Source organism: Rhinolophus sinicus, linkage group LG18 (genome assembly GCF_036562045.2).
Source record: "Rhinolophus sinicus isolate RSC01 linkage group LG18, ASM3656204v1, whole genome shotgun sequence".
Classification (NCBI taxonomy): Eukaryota; Metazoa; Chordata; class Mammalia; order Chiroptera; family Rhinolophidae; genus Rhinolophus; species Rhinolophus sinicus.
The window spans coordinates 46,182-71,037 of NC_133767.1; the positions used below are offsets into that span (position 1 = coordinate 46,182).

General features: G+C 50.4%; 1 protein-coding gene across 1 annotated transcript in view; it reads left to right on the forward strand.

Annotated features, from left to right (window-relative positions):
* NSMCE1 (NSE1 homolog, SMC5-SMC6 complex component) overlaps positions 1 to 24,856 on the forward strand; it is a 150,876-nt gene that overhangs the window by 35,049 nt on the left and 90,971 nt on the right. The window contains exons 12-16 of the transcript XR_012493165.1: positions 5,449 to 5,557; positions 5,746 to 5,880; positions 6,312 to 6,524; positions 7,121 to 7,226; positions 7,692 to 8,385. The gene's annotated coding sequence lies outside the window, so the exon portion shown is untranslated. The remainder of the gene's footprint in view (positions 1 to 5,448; positions 5,558 to 5,745; positions 5,881 to 6,311; positions 6,525 to 7,120; positions 7,227 to 7,691; positions 8,386 to 24,856) is intronic.

Below are 24,856 nucleotides of genomic sequence, written 5' to 3' on the forward strand. Positions count from 1 at the left end.
CTGTAGTGTTCCCCAGACACGAATCAAGGGTGACAGGTGGCTTTCAGGCCTTGCTGTTCATGGGCTCTCCTTGAAAGCAGAAGCAAAGAATTTGTGACTCACAATGAATGGCCACCCAACGTGGAAGCCAGGACGGAAAGGATAGGGTGTTGTTTTCCTCAGCGCCCAGAGCTGGCGTGTGTCCATGAATGAGTGACTGGGTCTCGGCACAGTGACTTGCTTGTTGGAAACTGCTAAAATGTTCACAGACTTGACTTTGTCTCTTCCCGTCAGATGTAGTAAGTGCAGATTGGGGTTGCCGTCTGTTTAACTTCATTGCAATGATTTTAATCTTTTTGGGAAGTGTGTGCAGCTCTCTAGTTTTCTAGGGCTGGCCTGGAATGAGGTAAACTGGGATTTTAAGATGCAGTGTGATTAGCTTATTATTAGAGACTTTCTTGGGATTGCAATCAGGGCAGCATTAGCTTTTAAGTTTGAATCCTACTGCTTTCATTTATTCCTTCCTTTCTCCCTCTCTCCCTCTCTTGAGCAAGTTGATTAATCTGTGTAAGCCTCACTTTTGTCATCTGTAAAATAGAAATAACAATAGCCATGAGAATTTTTATGAGGAGTAAAGAAGAGACTGTGTATGAGGTATTTCGCCCAGTGTTTGACCAAGTGTTAAGTGTTCAATAATTGATAGCTAGTATTGTTATCAGTTGTGTGTCTTTATCAGGTTACTTACTCTTTCTGCACCTCAGTTTCTCCATCTGAAAAAGGGGCTCATGCCACTCATTACACCAGATTATTGTGATGTCCCAAGGAGATAGCAAGACATTTTTATTATGTGCTCAATGAGTGAATGAATTTGGGACTTGTATGTTGGGTTAGGATCCCTACAGTAACTCTCTGCCCCCACATTTGGCCAGACAGGAAGTGTGTTTCGCCTTCATCGCGTCCCAGTGTGTTTGCTGAGGAAGCTGTGATCCACGCGGTCGTCCAGGGCCACGCACTTTGCAGGGGCCTCAAGTCCTCTTCCTTTGGCCCCTGGGTGGGAAGGATGATGGCAGATCTCATGTGGCAGATTTTTGTGGGACAGGTCCGGCATGGTCACTTCTCTTCTGGTTCCAGTGGCCATAGGGGATGTGGGGAGAGGACGTAGCTGTGTGCCTAGGACAGCAAAGAGGACACCTCAGCTTGCATTGTGGTTCCTGGAAACCACAAAGTGAGGGTCGCCTCCTGCTTCTGAGACTCAGAATAATAACGAATGAGTTTCACTTGATGTCATAAAAGGTTGAAGAGGCAGAAAGGAGAGAAGCATGTCCAGAGGAGTGATGGAGCCTCAGAGTGGGCCCATAACCCGCCCCTCTCCATCTTTGGCCATTTTCTCCTTTGGAATTTATTAGTGAGCTCCACCATTGTTTTTCTGGGTTCATTAAAAATGTCATCAGGACACATGCTCCACAGTATGCCACTTCAGTCCTAAGTGCGGCATTTTTGCTAGATGGATTGATTTTTCTAAATGACAGCATCTGTTTGCTTGTATACGTTTATTTGTAATTCTTCCCTTGGCAGTTTGAGCGGGGGATTGGTGAATGGGAACCAGCTGTTTGAATTATCGGGGACGGGGGACCAGTGATTTGATCTGTGAAGGAGTAGCAAAGCCCTGAACAGAAGCAATGAAAATGGAGCAGTTGCCCCCAATACACAATCCTGGGGTGGGGCAGCTTGTAAATGACATACTCGGCCAGCTCCAGAGAGGCCACTGAGCTGGGTGAGCCGGCAGTGCTGTGACAGTGGGTGGCTGTGCCTGGCCCTTCCCGGACTCAAGGGGGCTGGTGGATGTGTGGGGGAGGGCAGTGGGGTAGCTGAGGGGAGTGTACCTCCATGGGCTGGACCCTCTGATGAGTCCCCATTTCAGTCAGGGTGCAACGCCAAACCCTAACCATGGTGTACGGGCACCGGCTGGTGACGTGGACCCTTCTCTTATGTCCTCACTTCCTCTCCTGCTTTCCGCCTACATCACTGGGTCTGCCCGTGCGGGGTGTTCTCCTTGGACCCTCTGAGCTCCAGCCTGCCTGCCTGGGCTCTGCTCCCATCGCTCCTTGCAGGCTCACTGTCACCTCTTTCAGACCTGAGCTCCAGTGTCGCTTCCCAGAACCCGCCAGTTAGCACTGCAGCTTGAGCAGGCCTCTCCGCTGTTTGATTTCTCCCCAGCACTCAACCTTTCTAACACAACACACATTTGGAAAATGGTCATTTTCTGTCTGCTCCTTGGAAGCTTCGTGATGGCAGGGACCTGTTCTGTGCTGACTTGCTCAGTGCTGAATTGTGCCTGGCACATAGTAGGTGCTCAGTAAATATTTGCTGACTCAATGAAAAAATTTTTCATTTGGGGAACCCATTTCCCTTTTTTACCCTCCCTCTGCATCTTCAGGGGTGTTTCACAGAAAGCCCAGGACATGTAGGTTGGTTCTCTTGGGACAGGGACCCTGTATTCCTGATCTCTGCAGCTCCCTGGGGCCTAGCCCATTGCCTGGTACACGGTAGGTGTTCAATAGATGACAGAATGACCCAAGTTGACACTTAATGCTCAAGGCAAAAACAAGGCGTCCTGCAGATTTCTTCTTTTATATCCTTGCCCAGCAGCACATGAAATATGCCTTCATCAAGCCCCAGGCTCCAGTTCCTCCGTCCAGAGCTGCTCTGAGCCTCCATCACCTCCCACCCGGACACGACAGGCAACCCCAACCGTTCCTAACCCTTCCTGGAGGCGACTCTTGCACTCCCTACAGTCTGTCCTCCACATAGCAGCCAGAATGAGCTTACAAAACCGTCAATCAGATCATTCCATTATGCTGGTCACCGTCCACAAGGGGCTTAAACCGACCTCCACACTGCTTTGGTGGCCACGTGGTCCCGCACGGTGCCTGGCTCATCTGCTGTCCCCCACTGCTCTGGGTCAGACCGGCCACACCAGCTTTGTTTCCTCTGAACATCCCTCAGAGCTGTGGCCCTTGCTGTTCCCTCTTCCTGGAATGCCTTCTCTCTCTGCTTGGTTCCCAGCTGGCCCCTTCATCCTTCAGGTTTTAGCTCAGATGCCACCTCCTCCGAGAGGCCTTCCCTGACCACCCTGTCTCAGCGATTAATCCAGTCCATCCCCTGATCCCAGGTGGGTCCCAGTGACCTCAGTCTGCTCTGTTCAGTCCCCCACATCTGCTTTTGTGGACAAAGCAGCGTCATAGTAATACACGGCCATGCACTGAGTTCCGACGTTTCAGTCAGCGATGGCCTGGGTATAGGACGGTGGCTTACTTTTAGCCCAGGTGTGCAATAAGCTTGCAGTGAGTGCACTCCTGGATAGTCTCAACCACGAAATCACCTGACAAAGCGTTTCCCAGATTCCCTGTCATTAGGCAGTGCGTGACTGTATTGCTTTATCTTTTTTGTTGCTCCTGCTCCTTCCAGTTTCCCCTCTTGCTTCTCATCACAGCAGGCAGCTGTGGCCACAGCAGAGGGATAGAGCAGAAGGGAAGAAAAGGATCCACTTCAGTCTTAGGAAAACTTAGAGACTACAGGGCATTTGAGGCCCACAAAATGTTGGAGGAGCAAGAGGGGAGAGTGGGACCCTTCCCCAGATTGCAGAGAGACTTTCCTTAGTTGGGCTGGGAGGGGAGGGAGTGCGTGGGTCCTGAGCTTGGGCCCCATGCTCTGTTTCCTTGCGTCTCTCGGGGTGGGGGGCAGCTGAGCCCCACAGAAGAAGCTGCCTGTAAGGCCAGAGAACCTCAACTAGCTCCCCTTGAGCTGAATTCTGCCCACTGCTATGCTTGGTTTAGCCTATGCATTTTTTTTGTTAGACATTAGATGCTAATATTTAAGAGATTGCATATTTTATATTGTCATTTCTACTGTTCCTGTGGCTCTCATAGCCAGGCAGCTGCTTTCCTTGAAGGAGTTTGACAGAGGCAGTGCAGACATTTTGGTCCAAATCCTGTTTCTGCTACTTACTGTGTGACCTTGGGCAAGTCCCTTAACCTTTCTGTGCCTCAGAAGTTGCAGAATGGGGATAATCATAGTGACAACCTCATAGAGCTGTGGTGCTGGGTAAATACCGAAGTGCTTGGCACTAGGTCAGTGTATAGTGTTTCCTGTTGTCATTAATAATTAATTGGTCGAGCAAGCCAAGGTCCCAGGGAACCCAGGGAGCTCTAAGTGGATTCAGACATGTGGGAATTTGCCAGGAACATGGGTGGGGATTGGTCATTCATCTGTGTTTGAATGAAGGCTGAGAAACGTCTGGAGAGCAGCAGGGAAGCAGGGCCTGGACGAGGGTGAGGCAAGGGGACACTGGCGCTCCCTGCTTAAGGGGGCCCAGCTTTCCGGTGGTGGTCCGCACTTCCGGAGCATGAGCAGATTGCTTCCTTGGATACTGCAGCCGGAGCATTTGGTTTGTCCTACCATGTCCCAACCCTGGTAAGAAGCCAGGCTTGCCCAGCGGCTCCAGCACTCAGAGGGGGCAGCATGCTGAGACTTAATTCATAAGACCTTGCACAGCTGCCACTGAGAATAAAGAGAGGGGTCTTACCATAGTGACGCAGTGGACACTTGCCATACTCTGTTCTTTCTTTTGAACACCTTTGGAAAGCTGTCTACCCCAGTAGCCCCGCCTCCCCAAGATGGGGTCCATCCTTCCCCCCACCCCGCTTGAAACCAAGGTACTGATTCTGGTCTCAGAACAGTGGGAGGAAGGTCCTGGCAGGAGCACCCCGGGCCCAGCCTGGTGGCAAGCGTGGTACAGCACAGTCTTCGTTGTGACATTCATGTAGCATAATTCAGGGACTGTTCCTGGCTTTGGAGCCTCCAAGCTTGACTCTCTGGGTCTAATACAAGGAGACTTGTTGAATGTCGCCTGATAAATGGCTTCGTGCCACGTGCTGTAGCCAACCAGGAACCCTGCCCAGCACGAATGATTGACGGATGATGGACATCAAGGGCAGGGAAGGCCTGGGGCTGGGATGTGAAAAGGCATCACCCGCCTTTTCTTTCTACCTCTCGCCTGTTCCTCTCTGGCCATGGGCACAGATGTGGTTTCGTAGACTTTTTGTCCACGTGGGGCTGTGGTTACAAGTTCCAGCTCTTACAGAAGTAGACCCCATGTCCCTTGTTCCCAGCATCAGTGCTTGTGAGAAATGCATCCAAGTGGCCCAGGAGGGTCAGCTGCTCAAGCCTGGTCCCATTGCTGGTCCAGGGGGTGGAGTTAATGGTGCCAGCAGGCTTGCCGGGTCTCCTCCCTTTGGCAGTTCTCAAGGAGAATATTTCTATGAATCAAGCCAGAGACCACTGAGATCTTTTTGGTGGCCCTGCCCCAGGGGGCCTGTCTCATTCCAGGGCTAGAGATGACTACACTGGGCCCAAGGGGTGCTGACGTGAAGCTGCTGTAACTGAGTTTAAAACATCTTTCTCCTCCAGTGCTTCTCCCTGCCGACCACAGAGCACAGCAGTGATATTTGCAGGTTGGGGCACTGGTTCCCGGCTGGGTAGCAGTTACTCCCTGTGGGCTCAGATCTGTTTGACACATGTGAGTACCACCGTTAATGGAAAAATAGGACTCTTGAGGCCAAAAGTTGTTGGAAGAGAGGGTGTCTGAGTCACTGCTGCTCATCAGGCAAGTGGGCCTGGAGAGCAGGGGTCCCACATGGAGGGGGTGGAGAGGCCCCGCCCGGGGACTTGGATGCTCGTGCAGCCTGCCCGTTTCCGTATCTGCAGGTGCGCACTGGGCTCTAAATAACAAGCAGAATTCCAAGTGAGAAGAAGGAAGTCTTTGTGTCTTTCATAGAACCAGCGTGAAGTGTAGTTACACAGTCCAGACATTGTGAGGGACAAAGCTCCACGCCCTCAGGAGTAAGTAAGAAGCTCCATTCACAGGGAGCTGGAAACACGCCCATGTGGGGAGGGCCCCTTTCCCCTGTCTGGTGTCCCACCTGCTGGGAACAGGGAGTGGCTGTCTCATCATGGCCGCGGCCCCCAGCCCCTCCTCATGCCCTTTCCAGCCGTGTCTTCCAGACATACGTCCAGCTCCCTCTCCATGGCAGACGCTCCGGGTTGCCTCCTGATACTAGAACTCTACTCTACATGTTTTGGGGAGGGGAGGAGGTAACAGGGTGCTCTCCAGACACCTGCCCAACATCCTTCAGAGAGGGCGGTCATGTGACAGCCCCCGCCCCGCCCTGCCCCACTGTGATCTGGTCAGTGACCCCCCAGCACACTGTAGTTGAGATGAGATGGTACCTGGGCCAGGACCTTCAGTTCCAAACACCCTCCTTCTCAACCAGCAGGTGGGGGACCGGTCGTTTTGGGCCACCTGCCTTCCAGGGTGACTTCTGCACAAATTGTGTGACCTCAGGATGAGCCTCAGCTTCCTCGTCTTGCAACAGGACCGGTAATAATGACGGTTTCGCAGGCTGTTGGGAGGTCCGGCTGCAGTGTAAACCCCACATGGACCACGTGCTCACTTTGCACTGTGGCGCTCAGTAGGTGCTCAACAGGTTTGTATCTGGTGGAGAGTCACTGATTCAGGAACTCTTAGCTAAAAAGCTGAATGAACGCCCAGGCAGTACCCAGGCCGTAGGTCCCTGTGGGAGAAATGGTGCCGAGGGGGACAGGAAAGGGTGAAAAGAGGGGTGCCCCACCACACCTCTGCCCTCCAGCAGATCAGCTTTTATCAGATTCACGGAGGGCTTGGTCCCTGCATCTTTGAGTTCAAGACCCATTTTCCCAGAGGGCAGAAAGCAAGCGAGGTCTGCGTTCTTTGTAACCTGAGTATACTCCAATGTTTAGTAATGCTTTTAACTTTGAAAGCTTCAGATTGCCAAGTCGCATAATGCAAGTATGCATAAAATGTGACCCACCAGTTCAGGGTCTAGACAACATCTCCTGAAGATTAAAAGGTTCATGCCTTGCTGCTGGTCCCCCAGACTTGGGGGGCTGATTAAAAGGTGAGGTGGGACATAGTCATGTGATTTAGAGTCATGCAGACAAAGGACTGACTTCAACAAAATCAGAGCTGATTTGAAGGTATTTTTGGGCAGCACTGTGAGTTGTTGGGGAGTTAACTGGGGTATGGTTTCCTTTTTGCTCACAGCTTTCTCTCGTTTCCCGAGGACCTTGCTGCAGAAACAGTACTGGCTCAAATGCAGACTCCTGGGTCCTGCCAGCTGTGAGGGGGCCAGGACTCTTCACGTTAACAGGTACTCAGGAGGGTCTGAGGTGGGTGTGAGAATGTGGGATGTTTGAGGTTTCCTGGAAGGGAGTTGGGCTAGCTCATGGGGAGGCAGGGGGAAGGGGCTGGGGCATGCAGGGGCAGGGGGATGCCAGCCTCTAGGACTGCGTCAGGACACGTTGAGGTTCTAAAGGTGGTGACGATATGGGTGAGGCCCCTCGCATAGGACACTCCAAGGTGGCAGGTCCTAGGTGACAATGGCTCCACGAGGACTCAGTGCTGCCACCTTAGGAATATTGTCTATGGCACCCGAAACAGGCCTGCTTCAGTGGAGAGGTCCCTTGAGGGGCATCTGTCAGCCATCCCCAAGGGTGTCGTGCATGACGGTGGGGATGACAGTTGCAGACATTTCTCATCATTCACTAGTGCCAGGCAGGGGCCTCGCTGTATTGATCTCCTGAGTCATAGGTCTTGTTATTACTCCCATTTACAGATGGACACCAAGGCACAGAGGTTTGCCACTTGCCCGGGATCACACAGCCAGTGGGAGGCAGAGCTGGGATTTCAATCTATCGGTAAGCAATAGAGTCCCATCATGGTGCCTGTGCTCCAGAGCCACAGGCAGTAACTGAGGATGGTGAGTCGCTCATTGAGGACTGAATCTTTTCAAATTATTTTGGAACGAACCCTGGGATGCTTGTAAGAGCCCCGGAAAACACTCCCAAAATTGAACAGTATCGATCCTATTATCTGTATTAACTGATGGCGGTGTGACTTGATTTAGAAATATACAGAAATGAGACACATCTCACACCTCAGGAGTTACAGAGTAGTTTCATAACCTGTGGCCCCAGTAAGAATGTCAGAGTTGCTTGCTTGCATTTTTGATATGCTGTCTGTGTTAATTTTTTGAATAGGTGCTATATTGTATTGACATAACTGAAAAATAAAATTATATAAAAAGGTATGTACGAAAAAAATCACCAGTCCCTTTCTTGTGCATTGTATGCTCTCACTCCCTTTAGATGGCTATATTGATTACATTGGTGTGTCTTTTTCCAGGAGGAGAGAGAGAGAGAGACAGAGAGACAGAGAGAGACAGAGAGAGACCTGAGGAGCGAAAGGAAAGGGGAGCATTGAGTGCCTCCCTGGTGCCGACCTGGGGAGTGAATGGAAAGGGTGTCCAGGTGGGTGGTAGGTAACAAGGCAAAATACTAAGTTGTTGCTGCATTGCAGGTGGGCTACAGATTTGGAGGGAAGAGACTGCGCTCGTGTATGCGTGCGCACAGCCTACCCAAAGTGACCGCTTCCTTTAGCTGGGGCCACACTGGCTCCCCAGAGTAGGAGCACCGTCCATTTGTCATGCCCTGCCTTGGTTCCCTCCGTGGGGGCCACTTTGTGTGCCCGTCCATGCAGCTGCTGTCCTCCAAGAGCCGAGAGCGGCAGCACAGCAACGTTCCTGCAGTGACACAGACTGACTGTGCTGGACTGACGTCTGGGAAGAAATGCCCCTAGGCCACCTGGGCACTGCATTAAAGGGCACTTCACTCCTGCACACTCTGACACTGTTGAACCAGCGTCCTCACCCAGGGGAGAAAGCAGAGCCAGAGCCAGGTTCTCCTCGACAGTGTGTCCGCCTCTGCCCAGCACGCAGGGCCCACCTCTCTGCAGTATCGAGAGCTTCCTGTGCATCAGGCACTGCTCCTTCGTCCCACGTCATCCACGCAGCATCCCATGGGTGAATTAGCCCTTCGAATGGGACTGATGTATTCCGTCAGCTCTCTGACTTCCTCTCTACCACTGTCCCTGCTCACTGCTCCCGGCACCCTCCTGCCTCGTGGCCTTTGCATTTCCATTCCCTTCTCCTGGATGCTGTTGGCCCCATGTCCATGTGGCCGGCTCCCTGCCCTCCTTCAGGCCTCTACTCCAGCGGCCCCTTCCTAGTGGGGCCTTCTCCAAACACTGTGTTTAACATTCCAACAGCTCCTCCTCCTTCCCCGACTTCACTTTCAACCAGATTGAACCATCCTCCATTCTGTGCATGGTGTTTCCTGGTTGGGATCAGCGTCTTTCTCAGCCACTAGGACATGTGCTCCGTTAGGCTGGTCTGGCTCACTGCTGTCTCCAGGGGGCCTGGGACAGAGTAGCTGCTCAGTAAACATCTGTCGACTGTATGAAAGAAAAGGCACCCCCGTTTTACAGAGGAGGAAAATGAGGCTATGACAAACGAGCTGCTCATTGTGTAGGTGGCAGAGGTGGGGTTCAAGCCCAGGCTGACTCCAAAGCATGACATGTAAGTCTGAATCCTGAGGGAAGTGCTGGGCAGTCTTTTCAGATGGGTTTCCAAGGTTATTGCCTTTGAGGTGTCCCACCTTAGATGCATTGGCTGGGGCCCTATGAATTAGATGGACTAAAGCCAGATTAATGAGAAAAACGGAAGTTTATTAACGTGCTTTGAGCATACAAGTGGGAGTACCCCGTGCTCAGTAACCGACAGGGATGATTACAGCTTTGGCTCATATGGCAGCTTCACAAAAGCACAGTATATTGCTAGAGAAGTGACAGGACAAAGGAAAAGGGCTGAGTTTCTAGGACAGCAAGTTGTGGGAAGGGAACATTGGGGAAGCGAATGGAGAATTAGGGCTAGTTAGTGAGATTCCTCTGGAGCCATCTACTTGCTGATACGCTGCTCGAGTGGTCTGCAATGATTAACTTCTGTCCTCCTGGTAGAGGGGAGTGGAGATGCATTTACAAATCTTTGTCCTGCTTTTAAGCAAATAGGGTGAGGGCAGAGAGCTTTTCTTTTACCTGTTTTTTTCTCAACTGCCTTTAGCTCACAGAAAACCCTTATGCCAAAGTGCTATGTTTTTGAGTGGTAGATCCTGCTACCTTTCAGAGGCAAATGGTTTCAGTGGCTGAATTTTGCAACCAGCATACAAGCAAGTGCAAAAAAGCTCCAGCCTTCTTGCCAGGTAGTTCAGGTTGCTTCAGGTAACAGGGAGATGTGTTGGGATGAGGCCTGCCTCAGACAAGATCTTCATCATTATTTTGCTTCAGGGGACAAGGACCTTTTTCTGGACCTGCTCATGGGGACTTCTGCATATAGAAGTCCCCTCTGACAACCTCTTCCCATGGAGACCCTGTAGGCTGTCCTGTGGAGCCCTGGGAGTGAGCTTGGGGCTTTGTCCACACCAAGGCAATTGTGTGTTAATTGCTGCAGTGTGCCCATTAGCTGGCATAATCGGGATGGATGAACTGCTTTTTAGGCTGTATTTTAAAGGCTTTTTTAAAATGATGTCTTTTGGAGCCTGTGCACTCTTTGGAAATTAAATTTAGACTGTGATTTTATTACCCTTTTTATTTAATTTATCCTAACGGTTGCATTCAAGCTGTGAACCAGCTGTTGACTTTGAAAAAACATTGTTCAATTTGAAGGGAGCATTTAAAAACTTAATGTAATGGCTACAGCAATTTTACTCCCTGGTGCTGTGTGTTCTTACAAGGGGCACGATGGGTCTGGGAGAATGCTCAGGTGGGCAGAGGGATGGCTTAGGCAAGAGGCGGGCATGCAGATTTGGGGGAGGAGGAAGTAGGGGGGAGCACACAAGCATCTCTCACCCAGGACTGGCTGGGGCCCTGGGCCTTGGAGAGGAGAGTTTGCCTGCTCAGTTCCTGCTCCTGCTGTGTCCCTACCAGTCACCGAATCTCATCTGACAGCTTCCTTTGCCTCTGCTCCCTGTCGTGAACAGAGGAATGTGACAGGTTCTGAGGTCAGACAGTGTTCAGGGGTTCCACATGGACATAACCTTTTTGCCAGTCTCTTTCTACCTTTCTATTCATGCATCTATTCATTTACTAAATCACTGGTAGATTGCAATAAAATGGGCTTAAGTTCCCTGTCCTATATGCAGGTCTCTTTGCAATGCACTGCTCCCATTAGGAAGTGAAGTTTAGTTCTCCATGTGCACTTGAAAAATATGTATATTCTGCAGGTTTTTTTTTGTTTTGTGTGTTTTTGTGTTTTTTTTAAGATTTTATTGGGGAAGGGGAACAGGACTTTATTGGGGAACAGTGTGTACTTCCAGGACTTTTTTCCAAGTCAAAATGTTGTCCTTTCAATCTTAGTTGTGGAGGGCACAGCTCAGCTCCAGGACCAGTTGCCGTTTTCTAGTTGCAGGGGGCGCAGCCCACCATGCCTTGCGGGAGTTGAACTGTCAACCTTGTGGCTGAGAGCCCACTGGCCCATGTGGGAATCGAACTGGCAGCCTTCGGAGTCAGGAGCATGGAGATCTAACCGCCTGAGACACCGGGCTGGCCTATTCTGCAGTTTTTGGATGAAATGTTATAGAGATGTCCATTAAGTCGATCTCGTCTTATGTGACATTTAAGGTCATTATTTCCTTATTAATTTTTTGCCTGGATTATCCATTAATGTGAGTGGGATATTAAGATCTATTATTACATTGTATGGATTTCTCTTATGTCCATTAATCATTGCTTTATATACTTGGGTTCTTCTGTGTTGGATGTGTAGATATTTATGACTTATGTCCTCTTGTGGGATTGACCCCTTTAAAATTACGTAATTTCCTTCTTTGTCTCTTTTTACATTCTTTGTTTTAAAGTCTATTTTGTCTGAAATGATTATTGCTACTCTAGCTTTCTTTTTGTTTCTATTTGCATGAAATTTCTTCTTCTGTTCTTTCACTTTCAGTCTGTGTGTGTCTTTCTATCTGAAGCCTTTTGTAAGCAGCATATAGATGGGTCACATTTCTTAATCCATTCAGCCACCCTATGTCTTTTTATTGGCAGATTTAATCTATTTACATTTAAAGTAATTATTGATAAGTATGTCCTCATTGAAATTTTGTTAGTGGCTGTTAGGTTGTTTTTATGGTTGTCCTCTGTTCTTTCCTTTTTATCTCTTCCCTTGTGGGTTTGTTGCTGTTCTTTAGTGTTTCATTTGGGTTCCTTTCTCTTTGCTCTTTGTATAATGTTGGTAGGTTTTTGGTTTGTGGTTACCTTGAGGTTTAAATGTATTGTTCTTCATCTCTAGCAGTGTATTTTATGCTGAGAGATGTGTAAATTGGAATATATTCTATAAGGGTTACATTTTGCACCTCCTCCCCCACCATACTTTGTATTATTGATGTCTTATCTTAGATCTTTTGTTCTGCATCTCCTAACTTACTTATTGCAGTTTTGGTTTAGTTTAATACTTTTTTCTTTTAACCTTCCTAGTTTTTTGGTCCCCCCCCCTTTCTTCTGCCTCACTTCCCCTCCCCCACCCCCTCCAGTTCAAGCCATTGTTTCTCAGTCTACTTGTGTAGGACACAGCTCCCTGGCCCATGTGGTATTATGAGCCTTGTGCTCCCCACTGGCTGAGGCAGTCGGTCGGCTGCTCACGGCAGCTCACGGCAGCTCTCACGGCTGGCTGGATGCCAGCCACTCACGCTGGCCACCGGCCACCCATGGCTGCACACTGTAGCCCACGGCAGCACACAGCAGCTCATGCCAACCTCCAGCTGCTCACGGCAGCCCAGCTCCAGGGAGAGCCGTTGTTCACAATCTTCGCTGTAAAGGGTGCAGCTCACTGGCACATGTGGGAATTGAACTGGTGGCCTTCCGCGTTAGGAGCACGGCGCTCCAATCGCCTGAGCCACTGGGCTGGAGCCAACCTTCCTAGGTTTTTAATGTCTGACTTGCTGTATTGAACATCTGGCTTCACCTGTGAGGATTTCCCTTATTTTATGGTTATGGCCTTTCCTTTTCTTGTTTATTTTATTTTATTTTTATTTATTTATTTATTTTTTTAAGATTTTTTTTTTTTTTTTATTGGGGAGGGGGAACAGGACTTTATTGGGCCACAGTGTGTACTTCCAGGATTTTTTTTCCAAGTCAAGTTGTCCTTTCAGTCTTAGTTGTGGAGGGCGCAGCTCAGCTCCAGGTCCAGTTCCGGTTTCTTGTTGCAGGGGGCACAGCCCACCATCCCTTGTGGGACTCGAGGAGTCGAACTGGCAACCTTGTGGTTGAGAGCCCACTGGCCCATGTGGGAATCAAACCGGCAGCCTTCAGAGTCAGGAGCACAGAGCTCCAACCGCCTGAACCGCCGGGCCTGCCCCATGGCCTTTCCTTTTCTCCTTAAGGAAGACACTTTAACATTTCCTGTAACGCTCGTTTAATGGTTTTGAAGTTCTTTAGTCTTTGCTTATCCCGAAACTCTTTCTCTCTCCTTCAATTCTGAATGACCACCTTTCTGGGCAAATTATGCCATTTTGTAGGGTCCTTTCTTTCATCATTTTAATGATGGCCTGCCTCTTCCTTCTGGTCTGAAAAGGTGAGGAGCCGGCACTTCTGGAGCTGTTTGAGGACAGGCACTTCTGGTGCCTGGATGATGGGTGGGAACTTCTTGGGCTAGGTGACTGGGTGCCTAAAAGCAGTGTCTGGAAACATTGTCTGGGTGACCAGTAGGCACATCCGGGGGATAGGTGGCGACAAGCACGTCTGGGGTCTGGGTGATGGGCGGGCACTTCCGGTGCCCGGGTGCTGACAGGCACTTCCGGCGCCTCGTGGCGCAGCGTCCGGCGCCTCGTGGCGCAGCGTCGGCCGCCGGAGCAGCTCCTGACAGGAAGGCCAGTTGGGTGTGGTGACGCCCTGTGGTCCCTGTTCCCTCTGTTCGGAAGCTGAAGGCTCCAGGCGACAGAGCTGTGACCGCGCTGCAGTCGTCCGGCAGGTAGGCCAGAGCCCGGTAGAGCCCCTGCCGCCCTGTTGACGAGGACGGCCCCTCAGTGGTGCCACCGGCCCCTCCGCCCGACAGTTCAGGCGGCGCCCCAGCCTCTCTGTTCGGTCTCTGTCTTGTGTTTGCTGTCGGAGCTGGTGGTTCAGGCTCGGTGGTCTCCTGGGAGTCACTGCTGCTCAGTGCACAGGAGTTTGCCTTTGCCCCCGGGAGCGCGAGGGCCGCGTCGGCCTGCGCCGCCGCCATGTTGGGCTTCCCACAGGACACTTGTGTCCATGTACAGTGTCCGTGAAAGATGGTGACACGGAGCAGTCAGGGCCAACCCTCGGTGGACATGTAGCTTGAGCAAGAGCGAGTCTCCTGCCCTCTGTGGTTTTACGGTTCCTGGGCTTTTCGGGGCTGTTTATCAGCACAGCCTCTCCCACCTGTGCCAGCTGGTACACCGAGGCAAAAGCCCCTAATCCTCTGGGCTGGAGTCTTCCACAAGGATACCTCCTTGTGCGTTTCAGAGAGAACCAGAGACGATGCCTGTGTCACCTTTGGCATCCCGTGGGCATTCGATAATAATAACTCCTTTTTTTCTGAGAGTAGTGTCTTCATATATGGCTTATTTATTTACTTATCTGGTTGCAAATACTGCTGCGCAAATTCATACAATTTGTCTTTGCGTAGTTGGGGTCGAGGGCACAGCTCTCTCTCCGCTCTGTCTTTCTCTGCATTTGTGTCTGGCCCCAAACCCCAATCTAGGGGACTGAACCTGCAGGGGCCTGGAGCGTTAACTGCCCAGTTACTGCTGCTGCAGTTGCTACACTCTGAGGAATCAGAAAAGCCACCTAGAGAAACGGTGACAGAGGAGGGCCGGAAAGGTTAATGTCCTGAGAAATAGCCTGGAGGCACTGGCGGCAGGAAGGACTAGCAACTTTAATACAGTGTGAAAATGGATGGATTGATGACCACAAAACCTGGCTGGGCCTCACGTGGGCACCGGGCGCTGGCAGCTGAGGCCAGAGGTGGGGAAGAGTGCGCCCCCTGAACAGAACCTCAGAGGGGCAGCCTGGCTCCTGGGGAATTCCGTGGTGCAGCCAGGGTTGAGGACTCGTATTCGAGTCATTTTCACTGGCTAAGGACTTGGCCCTTGAATTGCATTGAGTTGTTCAATAGGAAGCACATGTGTGTCTCGTGAGGCTTTGTGAAGATTCAACGTGATGCATTTCATAACTTATTACCGGCCGTCAGAAGGAGACCCATTAAATAAGTTAGGATTATCCGTAGCTGTTTGAAACTATAAGACGGACTTACACGTAATGTTACGGCATATTCTCCAATAAATATTGGTGAAAAAAGCAAGAAGGTGAAAGTCTTTATGGTCTGTCTCCTTGGACGGGGGATACATCCGTGTCTGCTTGTATGTACAAGACTCTCTCCAAAGGAATATTCCTAAAATTGTTACAGTGGTCAATGCTGGAGACTGGAAATGAGGGTGACTGCGTAAGGTGGAAAAATTACCTGTTGACTACACCTCCTCTGATAACCACTTCAACTTATTACTATATGTATCTCTTTCGTGTACCTTTTTTGTTAACAGAAGAAAAAAACATCCGCAGGTGATTTGAATGCCCCACCAGGTTTTGCAGTCTCCCCCATTATCCATGCTACCAACCCAGTCAAGTGGGATGTCAGTGTTGAGTTTGTGAGGGTCCCAGGTTACCTAACAGTTCTTTAATGAGATAATGCTGGCTGGGTCCCCAGAAGGGGTCTCCAAAACCCTATCGGCAGGAACAACATGGGGAAAAAGCAGAGGTCAGGTCTTTCAGAGACATTGGTTGCACACGCGAAGGATGTAAATCTGGGACTAGTCAGGCTCACGGAAGGGTCAGGCATGGAGGGGCTTTGGGAGTGGTTTAGACACAAAGGAGATTGGAGAGCTCTGCTGTTATCCTGCCTTGCTTTTTCCAATTGTGTTCACTATTAGGCCTCCCCGTGGTTTCTGTGCACCACGTCTGTGGTGCACAGGTGTCTGTGCTTAGGTGGGCACTGCTGGGGTCCGGAGAGACGAAGATTGGACTAATGGGGAGGCTGTAGGGAGAATGGTCTTTGCTGAGGACTGTCTGCAGTAGGGAGGCCCCAGGGGACCTGAGTCTGTTCTTGGATGATTGAAATCCTCATGGGCCCATTGTGGGACCAAATGCCTGGACAGGTGGAGCTCTGGAGGCTTAAAAGACAGAGACAGTGGACAAACCCTTTAGATCCTGGAGGTCAGTACGACGCGACTCATTCTGGCTCCTACATCTTCTTTACCTTTTTCTTCTGGTCAAAAATTCTTGGCCAGCTTTCTTTGGGTGTGCCATCCAGGGTCTTGGGGACCTTATGAAAACCCTGTAAGAGTTTAGAATGGCATACAGGAAGCCCAGGAAAGGAGTATGTGTAACTTTGAGGTGGTCTTGGCATTTTCTTGTGTTGGGTAAGACTGGATTAAAAGCTGGTTTTATCCCCTCTAGTTCCTTCAAGCTCCATGACTTTAGGCCCCTCAGGAGTCATGGGTGTGAATAAATTCCCAAATATGAAAAGCCAGCATCCAAATTTATTTCCAAAATTGTGTAGACTTGACTTAGAAGGATGAGTCTAGGAAGGTTCAGGGCCAAACTGCATATCAGATGGAATTTCATGTTTTCCAGTTTCTGGAGTAAGAGACAAGTAACTTTTTCCACAGTTTCCTTCTCCAGCAGCCAGAGAGAGTGAAGCCTCAACCTCACCCAGCAGGAATACACTAATTTGCATGCATCAGAAACAATTTTTGTGAATTTAATTAATCACAGTTTACATGCTAATAACCCTTGAAATATTTTCACGGGTAAATAATGGATCTTCCCTACTGTGGGGGGAATCGTTGGTTCTAGTGTTTATTTATGATTTGTTTCTCATTGATTAATTAGAAAAAGAATGGTAACTATAGTCATGATAGAAGGAGAAAGGTGTGATTTTCATTTCATGTATGAGGCCTGGAGAAGGTAGGAACTTCCCCAGTAGGTGCTTGGTGTCAAGTTTGAGCAGCTGGAGGGGCAAATGCTCAATGTGGCTACTTTTACTTCTAGGCCTCCTTGTTACAATATGGTTATAAGTCTTCTATTTTAACCATTACCATTACCATCACACCCATCACCCATACCATCATTACCATTATCACTACTTAAACCGGTATTCTCACCACCTCACCATTCCCACCGTCACCCCACCACCACCACCACCACCACCACCACCACCACCACAACGCCACCAGTTGTAAGATTCATTATTATTTTATGTAGCAGGAAGAGGGGAAAATTCTGTTAATTGTAATTGTAAGAGTATCGATTTTAAGATGCATCCCAATTTCAGAGTCAATATATGACAAAAATTATGTTTTAGAATCAATGACAAAAGTTCACAAACAACCATATGACTAAAACAAATTAGAAGCTAAATACAAATAAAAGATAAAATTGAAATTAATGTTATGTGCTTAATAAGATAGGTGATGTTGTTTTGCTGAAACGAAACTGCCACTTACTAAAATATAATTGCTGTTTTAGCACTGGATTTTTTTAGTTCAGTTGCCTCTTATTTGGGTGGTGTGGAGACTCAATTCTCCCACCTTTTCTCTCTGAGACTCTTTAATTGGCACAGAAAGCCATCAATTGGGAATTTGACCCAGGCAGGCCTGGCCAGTCAGAGGACTGAAACTCTTTGGCTACAGTGATTGGTTCAAGGTTCAGTACATGACCCAATAGGGCCAATGAAAGCCTGACCTGAGATTTTTCCTAGAACTATGGGAAGAGAAGCACTTCCTTCCTATTGGGAATGCTAAGCTGGTAGGATGTCAGTTGGGATTCTGTTCAGCCACCAGTTAGAGGAAGCCAGACTTAGAATGAAACCTGTAGGGAGCAGAGCCACAAGAAGGATATGGACAGATTCTTGAAGACTTTGGGCACCTGGATCTAACTGTGCCTGAAGCTAACCCTACTGATGTTCTTGCATGAGCCAGTTCTAGTTGAGTTGGTTTCAGTTGGGTGGAGTTTTGCCTCTGGTCATTAATATCGTGTCCTAATTCATCCCCTGCAAACCAATGTAAAAAGGTTCTCACTAGAGAAAGACATTAAACAAAAAGATGGCGAGCGGGCAGGCAGATGAACTCTTAATTAGCAACTTACTCCTCCCTCCTTACAGCCAGAGCCACCTCAAAGCTCCTGGCTGTGTCTGATGCAGCCAGGGTACCATACCAGGCAGGCTTCAAATATTGAAACTGTCATATGTCACTTACCACACAGGCATGAAATATGTCACTTATCACACAGGCGTGAAATACGTCACACTCACCACACAGGAGTGAAATATGTCACACTTATCACTCGGGTGTGAAATATGTCACACAGGTGTGAAACATGTCACGCATCACACAGGCATGAAATATGTCACACTTATCACACAGGCGTGAAATACGTCACATTTATCACACAGGCATGAAATACATCACTTACCACACATTCTGAGGAAATCGGTATTGCTTCCAATCTGTTTTTGCTATCCATCTTGTCTCCTGCATTTTCACTTTTTTTTAAGGCTGTGGTCAGTGTTGTAATTATGGTTTTAATCAGTAACCTCTGTGTCTGGGGTGTGTGGCTTTCCGCGATGTCTGGGTTTGGCACTGTAAACAAACCCTGGCACTTTGGCTGGGAGGCTTCTTCCACTGAAATATTGTCCTAAATAAATAAAAGGCAAATTACATATTGGAAAATAACTTTAAATTACATTGAATTCTTGTGGAATTACATCTTACATCTGTGTTTGAGACAGATGAGTTCACCATGAATAATACATCTGGAGTGAGTGCCCAAGGAGGAGGGAGAACAAGATTAGGTCTCTCCAAGGGCAGTGAGGTGTGAGACAGATGGGGCTTTTTTTCCCCCCCTTACTTCCTCCCGCCCATCCCCACTCCCATTCAAGCCGTTGTTTCTCAGTCTAGTTTTGTAGGACACAGCTCCCTGGCCCATGCTGGTATCATGAGCCTTGCGCTCCCCCTTCCCTTGCCCCCCCCCCCCCCCCCCGCTGAGGCAGTCGGTTGCCAGTCATTAGACAGCCTCTCACAGCAGCTCATGGCAGCTCTCGCCAGCTGCTGGCCGGCTACTCATGCTGGCCGCTGGCTGCTCCTGGCAGCACGTGGTAGCCGGTGGCAGCACACAGCAGCCCAGGGCAGCTCACTCCGACCTCCGGATGCTCAGGGCCTCCCAGCTCCAGGGAGAGCTGTTGTTCACAATCTTAGCTGTAGAGGGCGCAGCTCACTGGACCATGGGAATCGAACCAACAACTTCGGTGTTAGGAGTACGCGCTTCAACCGCCTGAGCCACTGGGCCAGCCCAAATTCATCTTTCTATCCCCAGTTCTCAGCACGGGGCCTAGCTTAGAGTAGGTTCTTATAAATGTTTGCTGAGTAAATAATGAAATTGGGTATGGTCCAAATTGCCCTGAGTTGGAGCTTTGCTGAAAACCTGTCCCACTAACGCGCAGCCGTGCACCAGAACAATGAGAAGTGCACGCACCTGGAGCCACAGTTTTCATTTCTAGGGATGTATCCTGTAGGTCCCATATGCATGGTGAATGGAGCATGCATAGCGTTTTTCATCGCAGTGTTGTTTGTAAGAGCAACAGTACTGTTAAAAACAGTCGACACTGGTTATGTCCAGGAAGGGGAACTGTGTGTCTGGGAATAGGGTTGTGGGGGGAGAGTGTTCACTATCGAGACTCGAACACTTTTGGAGTTTTGAAACATGTCTTACCTCTTCTAAAATAAATATTAATATATGTGCTGCACAGTCTGACTTGGAACAGAATTAATATTCTTCTCTAAATAGACTCAATTAAAAAAATACACTTATGAAAAAAGAAAGTTTACTTCGCCGTCCTAAATGGAAAATTGGTATCATTGGCCAGATGTATGAGATAATCATGAGAACGAATGTCACGGGAACAAACACTTTTGGAAGCTTAGTAAGATACCGGTTTTTCTCTTACATCCTCTGAATCTGAGACTGGCCCTTTATTTATTGATAAAGGTGATTAGCAGTGACAGAGAGGTCTTAAAAACATATTATCACCAAACTGAGACTTTCTCATAATTACAAGGCTTTTGGGATAATTGAGCAGGAAACTATTTTTGAATTATGTGACTCAGTGTAATGGTCTCCATTTACATCCACATTTCCTGCTGTGGCATCTAGAATGAGCTTGTGTTCCGTATGTGTCTGTGTCTGTGGTAGAGAAAGCCAGGATCCAGCGACGTCTCCATATTCCCAGTGGTCTTTTGCCAATGGTTGGGATCATGTGACTGGTTCTGCCCAACGGCCTGGGAGTGGAAATGTCGTGTGTCACTCCTGGGCTGTGGCAGGTAAGTGCTGGTGTACATCCTCCATCTCCCTTTTGCACGGAGGCCACGTGCTCCAGATGCCACAAGGACGTGCAGCCTTTGCTGAGTGAGAAGGAAACTTGTGTACAGGCCCCGCGGTCTTGGGGTGCATGTGTCCTGCAGCACAGGGTGGCTGTCGCCACACACGGGGAGACTGTCTTTGGAGAACTCTGTCAACACGGCCTCCAGAATCACATCTTCCCAGTCGGTCCCCTTCTTTTTTCCTTCCTCTTTTCTTCCTCCCTCTCTCCCGTTCCTCTTCTTCCCTTCCCCAGGCGTTCAGCTAACGTCTTGACTGATTCCTCACCGTCACTCTGGGTTGTGCGTATAGAGTCATAGTCTACTGAGTTTCAAGGAGGTCTCTACATTACTGTAGTCAGGCCGTCTCCCCAGGTAGGAGTCACCTCTCCACACCTCTGATAGTATCTGCTTGCATATCTTCAGGGGCAGGAAGCTCACTTCCTGTCAGAGTGGTCCCTCTTGTCACTGGGCAACTCTGTCTATATTGTGTTAATTGAACAGTACTCCCACCTCTGGCCCGACCAGGGAAAGCCTCCCTGAAGACTGACATCCAGGCTGAGACCAGTGTCCCAGGCTGGATGGACCAGCAATGCAGTGGCACCGAAGAGGCCACAAGCTTGGTGTGCTGGAGGGACAGAGAGGAGCCAGGCTTGGCTAGGGTGTAGTGACAAGTGACAAGAGGGTGGAGACCTAGGCAGGCATTGGCTCACAAAGGAATTAGTATCTGTTTCTTGTCCAGGCAAGAAACAGACGTTGCACTTGGGGATGACTGAAGAACGTTTAATGAAAGGACTGTTTGTGAAGGTGTGGGTGGACTTGTGGGACACTAATAACGAGTGACAGCAGCAGTGGGGTCCTTGTTGCCACCCCCAGTCCTGATGGGGCCAAGGAGGAGCAGTGGGGGGACACCAGCAAGAGGGAGGTTGTAGAAGACCGCCAGTGGCTTCCTCAGAGGGACCCGGCCACGCCACCATGGCCGAGCAGAGGGGAGCTGGGGAGTAATGCCCCCACCCCTCTCCTCCTACCCCAGCTCCTGCTCATACCTCCCAGAAGCCGGAGGGCGAAGGCTGATGTCACTCAGGTCAGCCTATGGGGCCCTAAGCAGGGTGGGGAAGGTGGGGAAGGACGGAGAGTGACCTGGAGAAGGGACGCCATACCCACACGGCTGTGGGGACGGTGGCAGCAGTGTGCACTTTACCTTCATTCCTGGACCAGGGGGTCTAAGCTGGGGAGTGATCTGACCTGGAGTTAGTTGGCCTCTCTACTGCTGCCTGGAGAATGGGTAGGGTGTGGGGTAAGTTGGGGGCTCTTCTAGTTGTTCGGGGTGGGGTGGTGATGACAGTAGCTGGGAACAGGGAGGATGGAGAAGAGCGTGGGCTCGCTCGGGTTCACTTCGACTCAATCTCACGTTCACTTGAAGCTCAGGAAGCTGACAGCTATGTCCATGTGGAACCGTCTCCTCTGGACTCATCCCCTTTCCCACCGTCACTGCTCCAAAGAGAAAGGGGGTTTGGATGACACCAGACCATCTTCAATCATTTCTTGGCTCTCCTTCATTAGAGGTGTAGCCTCGATTCCACATCTGTAAAATGTGTGCGTACTAGTGTCCCTCTGAAAGGCTGTTGCAAGTCTTGATGACGGTGAGGCATACAGGTGACCACGCAGAGCAAAGCTTGGCTCGGAGCACTTTGACCATCATGCAGTCTCCCTTCCCAAAACGAGTGTCAAGTTCAAAAGCCTCGTGGCGACTCCAGAATCTTCTCTGGGCTCCCTTACTCAGCAAGTACCGGGTCAGCTCTGCTCCCTTCCTGAGATGTTGCTTGGTTCCAGGGGTGGGGCCCAGGGATGGGAGGACAAGCTCTGCCTTCAAGCCGTCACATCTCGTGGGGAAGACGGGTGCAGACATGGGCACACACATCAGGATGCAATAGGTGCCACCGTAAAGGGGTGCTCATGTAAAAGTGATGGTAACCCAACCCACCCCAGTCCTTTTTAACTGCATCACCTTGTTTCGTGTATTTGTTAGCACTTACTAGTATCTAAAAGCGTCTTGTGCTTTCGTAGGCTGACTTGTTTGCTGTGTCTTCATCACTAAACACCATGTCCCCGTCCTGTCCCCTCACTGCCCAGTACAGTGCTTGGCATTAATAGGCAATTGTGAGTTGATGGGTGAAGTGAAGCCCACGTGTCAGTGCTGTGCCTCCCAACGTGGAGGAAGGAGGTAGGAGACAGGTGGGGAGGGACAGTGTGGGCTCAGCCCCTGAGCCTCGGTGACCCCCAGGGCCTTGCACACAGCCTGTGTCATCAGGGACGCTGACAGGGACTGCAGCTTCGGGCCACGTTGGAGGCTGGCTCCCAACACTCCCCAGCGAGCTCTGGTGGCTGTTTGAGGTCAGCTCCTGGAGCTCAAGGGAGAGTTCAGGTTAGGGCAGGGGTGCAGGGTCTGGGTAGCAGAATGCAGTCAGGTGGCCTTGAGTAAGCCTCCGGAGGCATCGCTGTCTATTTGCAGGGTGGGAATGGCCATCGCATCCACTCTTGGCAGATTGGCGGTGCCCTTCACTCTAATGGGCCTGTTTCCTACCTGTGAAGTGGGGTGAGTGTCACCAACCTCATGGCTTCCGGGGATAAAATGAGCCCACATTTGAAAGAGCGTGGCGCAGAGGAAGCTCCCTGTCAGCGCCAGCCATGCCTGTCCAAGAGACGCTGGACCCCTCAGCGGCCCGCCTGGGCGCGCTTCCTCCTGCGCCTCTGCAGGCAGCTTCCTTCCTGGGCTCACCAGGTGCTGGCAGTGGCCGCTGGGCTGCAGCAAAGCGCTTCCCTGCTGCTCCCGCCGCGGCTCTTCAAGGGAAACTCCTCTCCTGGATTGCTGCCTGCGGCAGACACGGTTTCCTTCTCCCACCCCACCGCGTAATCCTTTTTCACGGAGGAGGGAAGAGAAAACCTTTTCAGGAAAAAGCTGTGGGAGACCCTTCCCTCTTTCCTGCAGCGATGCCCGCCCAGGAGATTCTGAAGTTTGCAGCCCGTACACTGTGGCGGGAGTCAGGGCCGCGCTTTGGGGGTTGGTTGCTAGGGAACGTGCGGGGGCGGGGCTCGGGGCGGGGCCGGTTGCTAGGGAACGCACGGGGGCGCGCCTGGTCCTGCAGGCACGGCTGCAGAGCCGCGCGCCGCCACGAGGGGGCAGCAAGGGCCTGCGGGTGCGTGGGCGCCTTTCGGCCTTGGTTGCAGACAACGTGGGGGCAGAGGCGGGAGGGCGAGCCCACCGCGCGGCTCCGGGATGCAGGGGACCAAGACGCGGCCTGAGACCCGCCTTCCGGCCCTCCGCTCTGGCTGCCCCGGAACCCCAGAACCAGAGCTTTCCAGGGCAGCAGCTCACCGCCCCTCTCCCCCCCCATCCTCCCTCCTTCCTTAAAGTGGGGCCACGAATAGTAGTTTCCAGGTATGAAGGGTGCCCTCCTCGGCATAAGGGGTCATGCTCCATCACAGCCAAGGACTCACTGTGCCACGCACAGTGCAGAGTGTGTCCCGTCCAAAGAAACAGGCACAGTCATAGCCCTCCTGTTGACAAGGAAGGAGGGTTCAGGGAATTTTAGCAAATGGCCTGAGGTCACTGTGCTCCACCATGACCATACTATTAGCACAGATATTCTGGGCTGTTCTCCTTCCTGAGTGCCCAAGGCTGTGTGACTAGTTCTGGGCGATGAAATGTAGGTGGGAGTGCTGTGTGTCATTTCAGGTAGAAGCAGGGACAGCCCTTCTGTAGCTTCCGTTCCTCCTCCCCCCCAGGCACCCAGGGGTTCTGCCCAGGGGTGGAACCACGTGCTGAGCAGTAGTTAGCAAGGGGAGGACGATTTGCATGAAGACAAACACTTTTAGTGTGTAAGCACTGTGATTTGGGGATATTTTGTTACCACAGCAGCTCCCAGCCTATGCAGACGAGGGGGGGGGGGGCTGAGATGGGAGCCACACCTTTCTGTTGCATCAGAAACAGAACTGGGAAGTTGAGTTCCCATTCCTCATTCACACACGCACATTCCCCCGTCCCCTCCCCCTCACACACACTCTTAATGGTTCTGACATCAGGTTTTGTCTTACAGCCAGTGGCCTTTCACAATCCTTGTTGTGAAGGATGGCAGTGACACAGTTGTCATTGCCTGAAACCTTTTGGCAGGATTTTTTAAAAAGTGCCAGCATCAAAACCCGAACAGTGTGTGTCTACTTGAAATGAAATCTCTGGGACAATGGTGGGACATTGTTTTAACAAACGGTGCCTCACCTGCACCTCCATGTCTCAGAAGATGATGTTGTGAGAAAAGCACAAACATCAATGACTCTGAGTTGTGAGGAGACTCACAGGAGTCAAATCCTGAATTGTGTTTCAGGACAACTTGACCAATTTATTTCCCTGATATTTTCCATTTTATATATGCATGGTAGTGATAAACCGTAACAACCTGTTTTAATAAGT